This window comes from Saccostrea cucullata, unplaced genomic scaffold (genome assembly GCF_032062105.1).
Source record: "Saccostrea cucullata isolate Sc308-1 unplaced genomic scaffold, CSIRO_AGI_Scuc_v1 ctg9275, whole genome shotgun sequence".
NCBI lineage: Eukaryota > Metazoa > Mollusca > Bivalvia > Ostreida > Ostreidae > Saccostrea > Saccostrea cuccullata.
This window is the reverse complement of record NW_026925018.1, coordinates 18,286-25,757: the sequence shown is the minus strand read 5'-3', so window position 1 is coordinate 25,757 and position 7,472 is coordinate 18,286. Positions and strand designations below refer to the sequence as shown.

Genomic DNA, 7,472 nt, shown 5'->3' with positions numbered 1-7,472 from the left:
TTACTATTGAAATTCATCATTAACGTTGGGTTTTTGTGCAACTAGAAAATGCTTACAGCTTTTGTAAATCTTGCAAACCCTTAAAGGTGTTGTTTTGAATCGTAATTATTTTGTTCGAATCCAGCCATCTAAAATAGATTTTTTAGATTATTTAAGGTAGGACTCAATAGATAGGTCAAAATTTTCCTCAAATTCAGTTGTTTAGAAATTTTTATATTTGTGCTAGGATACAACAGATATTTCCAATATATTTAAATGTTAAATTTGGATTCCAAATTGTGGCCCAAACCTACCCACGGGGGTTATGATTTTTACAATTAAGAATCTACATGTACACTACTTTAGGATTATTCCACATAAGTTTCAGCTTTTCCGGCCCAGTGGTTCTTAAGAAGAAGATTTTTAATGACCTTACTATATTTTTCTCTTTTCTTGGTTATCTCCCCATGCGATGAGACTTAACCCTTTATTTTAAGAAATAAAACTTCCCTTACCCCATGGATGTTTTGTACCAATTCTTGAGAAGAAGTTGAAAATAAGAAAAGTTTGCAGACGGACAGACAGACATACGGACGACGGACAAAATGTGATCAGAAAAGCTCACTTGAGCCTTCCACTCAGGTGAGCTAAAAACTCTGGCCTTAGTATAACAGATGCTCCACATATACTATCAAATCTCTCCTCTCTATTTGACGTATATATATAACTCAAAATTAAGAGACAAAGCATTCATAATCGTTAAGCTGATTGGAAAGTAAGTATCTTTTCTTTGTTTAGATGATTTTATTTTATTTTTTTTTCCAAATTGCCAAAAATAAATGCCCACTAGTATTAATTTCATATAGAAAATTAAGAATGTTTCAATATTATGAAAAAAAGAAAAAAAAATTGTCGAATATCGCGATACCTCGAATGTCATGAAGCTTTAATTTATCAGAGTTCATATCACTTTTTTTACGTATGTTTAATCTCCATATCTTGAATTCGGGGATATCTCGACGATTCCCATTGGTTTGATCGAGTTCTAGATACCACGTTTGTCTCTGAAAATATAAATAAAATAAAAATGTTAGACACCAGTATATTTTGATATGACCGGTGCTTATATTGCTGCAACAACGAGAGTAAAAATTATGCAACGTCTCTCTTCATCATTTTTTTTTCTCATAAATTAAAGATCAACGCATTATCATTGTGTAAAATCAATTATTTGGACTATATGTGCAGTTAATTTATTCCGTTTAATCAAACAGAATTCGCATTATAATTATAATACCACATACCTTTGCCTAATGTTACTAACATTTTCACCAGAGTATTACAGTGAAAAAATAAGGAGATTACGAACGATATTGTACTATAAAAGCTCAATTTTTGAGCGGAACAAACACAGACCTCTAAAAATATAATTATAAGACAATCTATTTAGCAAGACCATTGTATCTAACTATGCAAATGGTGATGCAAAAACAATTAATTTGACTAACATAGCTAAACATTCTTGGCTCTATAGCGTGAAGACGGAGCATTTTTTGGAAATCGGTACTTTACGTATAAAGTTATGCAAATCTTGTAAAATACAATCAATTATACATTTATTTATATATATCCAGCATATAATAAATTAATTTTGACGATTTTAAGTGGAATACATGTATACATAGTATACCATGGGCTGCTCTCTCTTATGTTATCTTTTGTAATTGGTGCATATATATACCTGATGTGTATCACCCAATTCTACTGTAAATGGTATTCGGAATGAGATATATTTTTTCACAGAACTTCAAAATGGGATTTTCAATCATCCGACTGCTATTGGCTGCACTCTTTTTGGTGTTTATTGGGGCTGTTTGTGGAACTCTATCAGACGAGGCGTCATTGGTTAAAAGAAGTTTTCAAAACCGGCTTTGTACGTTCAATAATTTAGTCATTTTATGATTCAAAATTATTAAATCATTAGTAATACTGTAAAATCACGTATTTTCGTGGGATCAAGTTTTCGTTGTTTGAGAAAAAATATGGGTTCGTCGGGATTTTATATCATGGATGAAGAAACGCTAAGTAGTTATATATGTGAAAATTATTTTATCATGGTGGATAAAAATGGGTCTCTTTAAACCTCAAAAACCACGAAAATTAACCCCCCACGAAAAGCAGTGATTTCCCAGTAAATGGATTAATGTAATATAAATATTTTTTTCTGATTTCTTTTGTAGTAGAGAATCTTGTTCTCTCAGATCTTCAGAGCATTGAAAAACCCCAAATCAGTGGTTCTGTTCAATACAAAGCAAGCAAGTATGTATTTTCATGCGCGGATCTAGAGGATGGTCTGAGGGTGGTGATTCGGATCCCCTCCTGGAATTTAAAGAGTTATTAAATGCATAATTACACTAAACCAATTAAAAGTGACCTTGGGCCCCCCTAGAAAACGCGGATCCCTCCTAGAACGCATAAATCTATGTGAAATTAGTATGAATAGTCACTGGTATGAGTCATACGCACCCCCCCCCCTAGACACACACACACACACACGAAATAGATTTTTCATGTTTGTGAAATGAGTTTACTTTCTTATTCTAGACATTTCTGGGTTAGAATTTTTATTTGCCTGGGGTGGACCCCCTGGAAAAAAATCTTGATCCGCGCCTGCATTTTCACTCATTTAAGATGTCAATAAAGTTTGAATGTTGATGTTTCTAAAGAGTCTTAAACTGATATTGCTTTATCTTTGCAGTTTTCGTATAGCAGCTTTAACTCTACCAAGAATCTCAGTGCAAAAATTACAACAAAATCCACTCACTCTGAAATTGACTGCCGAAAACGGAAAAATTAGCGGAAAATTTGACTTTGGGTTCAGATATAAAACATCGCTGTAAGTCTGTGTGTGTGATGGAGAGGGTGTGTGTGTGTGTGGGAGAGAGAGAGGGGTGTGTGTGTGAGAGAGAGAGGGGTGAGAGAGAGAGAGAGAGAGAGAGAGACGTATTTACTACACCTTAATAACCCTAATATTGTTTTCTCCTTCGATCGTTATAAACAGTTATTTCTTCTATACAGACCTCGGCATACAGATGATGGATATGTAACTTACAGTGCAAGTAAAATTGGAATGGAAGTAAAAATAACAGCAGGTGTGTGTATGCTATTTTGAATGAAAAAATACGTATATATTTATTCTCCTAAACCTTGCGTCAAGTATATAATATTAGATATAAAAAAAATTAAAAAATATATTCATTTGATTGAAAACGTGAAATTTTATAAACTTTTTTTTTATAAACCAGATTTGGCCAATAAGTCCCTTCAGGTTAAAAGTTGCAGTAGCCCCCGTACTCCTATACGCATGAAATTCCATGGAACTGGAACGGGATGGAGTTGGATTTATAATCTTTTAAAAGGAATACTAGAAAGAAAACTAGAAAAAAGATTACCTGGTCCTAAAGGCGTGGTAGGTATCGTTTACTTTTATGACAAGGAGCACACGGCCGGTGTAAAGACGAATAATGACCCCCATCGAATAATGACCGGGGGGTCATTTTTCAACGACAAAAAATGACCCCACCCGTAGAAAAAAAATCATTTTTTGTAGAAAAAGGGTCCTAGGGGGTCATTATTTTATATGTTAGTCCTATAAAATAATGACCCCCATGGAAAAATGACCCCTTTTAAAGTGATACAAAATATACACTCTTTGATATCTTTTTTACAGCGAAACTCATTTTTACATTTTCTGTAACCAGAAAAATACAAAAAGTCGAATGAAATAATTAAGAGATTCACGTAGTCTTTTAATGCTAACATTGTGTTTGAAAAGAGATTCTTTAATTGTCAAGTAAATAAAATTTCTTTTTAATATTCCTCCTTATAGAGTTTGCTTAAAGAACGATATTCCACTTGTTTTTAGAAATCAAACCATGCAAAAATCAGGTTTAAATACTCTTTAATAGGAAAAATTAAATTTTCCGTCATTTCAACTTTTAGTTTTTTTAAGTTTGGCAAATCCTATTTGACAATGAAAAAGGAGGAAATTTTTATCCCCCCCCCAAAAAAAAGAGAACATTACGTTAAATCAAAACAAAAAAAAAATAACAAATGAAAAGCAAAAATATGAATAAAACTCTATACCTTTCAATGATTCTGAAAGAGGCTCTAGATAAAATATTGAAATGAAGTTAAGCCTTTACACAAGTACTATCATATCATAATTTACTTCGCCATGATTAAAGCATACTTCAAATGTTGGTGGAGGTATACTTGAAAGTATTGTGGCAAAGTAACAGTTAAAAATTAGTAGAATAGTAGATTATATTTAGCTTATTTTTAATTCCTTCTTATAGAAAAATAAAGGTAGTGTGGTTTTTTTTTGCTTTTGTTCAATATTGACTTCCTCCTAAATAAGAAAGGGGGTGGGGTAAGTATAAGACCTAAAAATATGCTCTGTAAAGCTATGGGCTAGTGTAAAATACACAGTCATTCTAATGCAAAAACTATACATGTAAACACAAACTCTTGATTTAGCACACAGTATTCATTACATTTCTTTTAACGCAGAACCTACTTCGTATGACATCATAACTGGTAAATGTGTTAAACCTGTGCTAACCCATTAAGACGTCATAATCAATTCAATGCCACTTTTTCCCGTACTTGACAGCTTCAATAAAAATGGTAGAAAATACTGCATTTTGAAATTCACAGAATTCAATCATGCCAACATAATCTTAATTCAATTCATATATTTTTTGGTTTATAATGCTTAATGGCAAAATATTTCTGGAATAAGAGAAAATATGTAGGCACCTTTTATTTACTAGATCTAGACCTGAAGTTTACAAACCCAAGACTATCTAGTGTAATGAAATTATAATGTACATACAATTTTCGTAATAATTTGAATGGTATGTAACCATTTTGAAGGAATGCATAAATCGTAAGAAATCTTTAGTTGCCAGCTATATAGTGTAATATCTTGATGAAATGTGTCTAAGTCAAAGATGTACGTGTTGTAGATCTTTTGATCGTGTGTACATTTTTGTGATATCTTTAATGAAATGATGTGCATTCCTTTTAGCAATTATTTGTTACCTATTCATATTCTTGGTGTTTGATTACAATTTTTCTATTAAATATGATCTTTTTAAAGTAAAAGTACAATTTCTGATAAATATTTAATCTGAAAGTAACCCCAAACAGTCATTTAATTATTAAATCCCGTGTAAGTGCAAAAAGGTCAAGAATATGAATATCGGTAAATAGCCTATCTTTCATTAGTTAGAGCATGTAGAGGGGAAAAGTATATATTTTAATCATTTTTTGTAATCATTTGGCTATGTTCTTCATCATATTGAAGATTGAAAACATTGTGACAAAGACTTCTAAAAAATATTTACAAATATAGGGTGCATAATTGACTAAAAATAATAGAGTTCATTTGACTATTTTTTTTTAAATGGTGGACTTATCTTTTATGTTAATTGAACATGTTGAATAAAAAAGAAATTATTCTTGATAAAATATTGTTTAAGATTATTCAGTTAAAAAAGTTTATAAACGACGATGTTTGAAGAAGTATTTTTGTGATTTTTCATATTCCCTTTATGACAAGTACCCCTAAAAAAAATTTGAAAATGTGAAGTCGCAGTATGTAAATACCATACCAAGTTTCACAGCCTGTTCTAGATTGAAAAACAAGGAAACATATCATGATATCTTAACTGAATGATAAGCAAGTACAATTTTATTATTTTGAAAAGTTTGAAAATCTTGTGAAAAAGACTTTTCCGACATAGGTTCTACCTTAATTCTTGTTTTACTCCACCCTTTTACTCAGTTCTGAGTATATTTTTCGGAGAATTTAATATGGAAATCAGAACAAACATTTTCATTGTTGTAACGTCTTCTTTATAATGTATATTAATATGAAAGTTAATTGAAGACCATTTCTTTTTATGTCCCCGTAATCGAAGATTCGGGGGTATATAGTTTTATCGTGTTCGTCTGTGTGTCCGTCTGTCTATATGGCGGTTTGTTTGTCCGCAAAAACCTTAACCTTTATCATAACTTTTCATTTATTGGAGCTATGACTTTCATATTTAATATGTATATTCCTTGTGACAAGACCTTACTTTGGGTACCACTAAATTTGACTTTTTGACCTTTACCTTGGCGTTTGTCCCATTTTACACAAAAATGCCAAATTTTTACTTTGGCCATAACTTTTAAACGGTAGATACTAGTACTCTCATACTTCAAATATGTAGTTTTTTGGCATTACCTTTCATTGGATACTAAAAACCTTGACCTTTTGACCTTGACCTTGGAGTTTTCCGTACTTATGATTTTTTGTTACCTTGGCCTTAACTTTTGAACGGTAAGGGCTAGGATATTCATACTTCACATATGTAATCCTTGTTACATTAAACATTTTCTTAAGAAATCATCAACTTTGACCTTTGAGTTTGACCTACCTTTCAAAAACTTATCCTTAGCCATTACTTTTGAACAAGTGGTGCTAGGGCTTTCCTATTTTGCAGTTGTATTTCTTGTGAGAAGACCCTACTTTGAGTAACAACATATTTAAATTGCATTTAAGAAAAGTTTAATCTTCGCTATGTTGCCATACAGGGGCATAGCTGTTTCACAAACACATCTTTTTATATATGAGGATTTGCGGATAAGAGATGGATACCTCAAAGCGTAACAGACGTACGGACGGACATCCCGATCACTATATACCCTCCCGCTTTTCAAGCGGAGGATATAATAATATACAATACTGCTGATTTTTTCTGTCAGTTCGATGATTTCCACCATCAAAAAACAATTTTTACCTAACCCTTAAGGCTTGATAAATCTTTTACTCCTTTAGATTCTGAATCATTGTATTTACCTTAAAATATGGCTATAATTGTATAATGTTATGAGATCAACATATCATCAGTTTATTCCCAATAAGCTCAGGTGAGCTTTTTGGCCATTAGCATCTTTATCTAATTTTTTTTTTGCCCCCTAAAAATTTTAGCTTTAATCTACAGGGGGTCATTTTTCTATGGGGGTCATTTTTCTTCACGTGGGTTCTGCAAATTTTTAGGGAAGTGACACTTTTTCTACGGGGCAAAAGGGTCATTTTTCTACGTCGAATAATGACCGGGGGTCATTTTTCGCTGTCGAAAAATGACTCCCGGTCATTATTCGATGGGGGTCATTATTCGTCTTTACACCTGCAAAAAACAGTGCCGTGTAAATAAATTATTGAACACCAAGGCGATTTCATCATTTTAAATTACATGTATATTGAATCTGAATTACATAATGAAATGGGCTATAAAAATGCTTAATTTCTTCAAGTGAAATAAAAATCTTTCACACAAATTACAGAGCGCACCCCAAACTACGAAATGCTTTCACGGAACTCTGCAAATATTCAATCCTCGGCAACAAGAAATCAAGTTCATGACCGAATTTCACACAGA

The 7,472-nt window shown here is 32.2% G+C and overlaps 2 long non-coding RNA genes across 2 annotated transcripts; both read left to right on the top strand.

The window, feature by feature from the left end:
- The first annotated feature begins 730 nt into the window (after positions 1 to 730).
- LOC134267837 (uncharacterized) lies at positions 731 to 2,274 on the top strand. Its single transcript, XR_009992238.1, has 3 exons — positions 731 to 754; positions 1,783 to 1,912; positions 2,220 to 2,274. It is a non-coding gene; the product is annotated as an uncharacterized LOC134267837 (long non-coding RNA).
- Positions 2,270 to 3,474, top strand: LOC134267836 (uncharacterized). Its single transcript, XR_009992237.1, has 4 exons — positions 2,270 to 2,298; positions 2,738 to 2,875; positions 3,058 to 3,131; positions 3,285 to 3,474. It is a non-coding gene; the product is annotated as an uncharacterized LOC134267836 (long non-coding RNA).
- Positions 3,475 to 7,472: the final 3,998 nt, after the last annotated feature.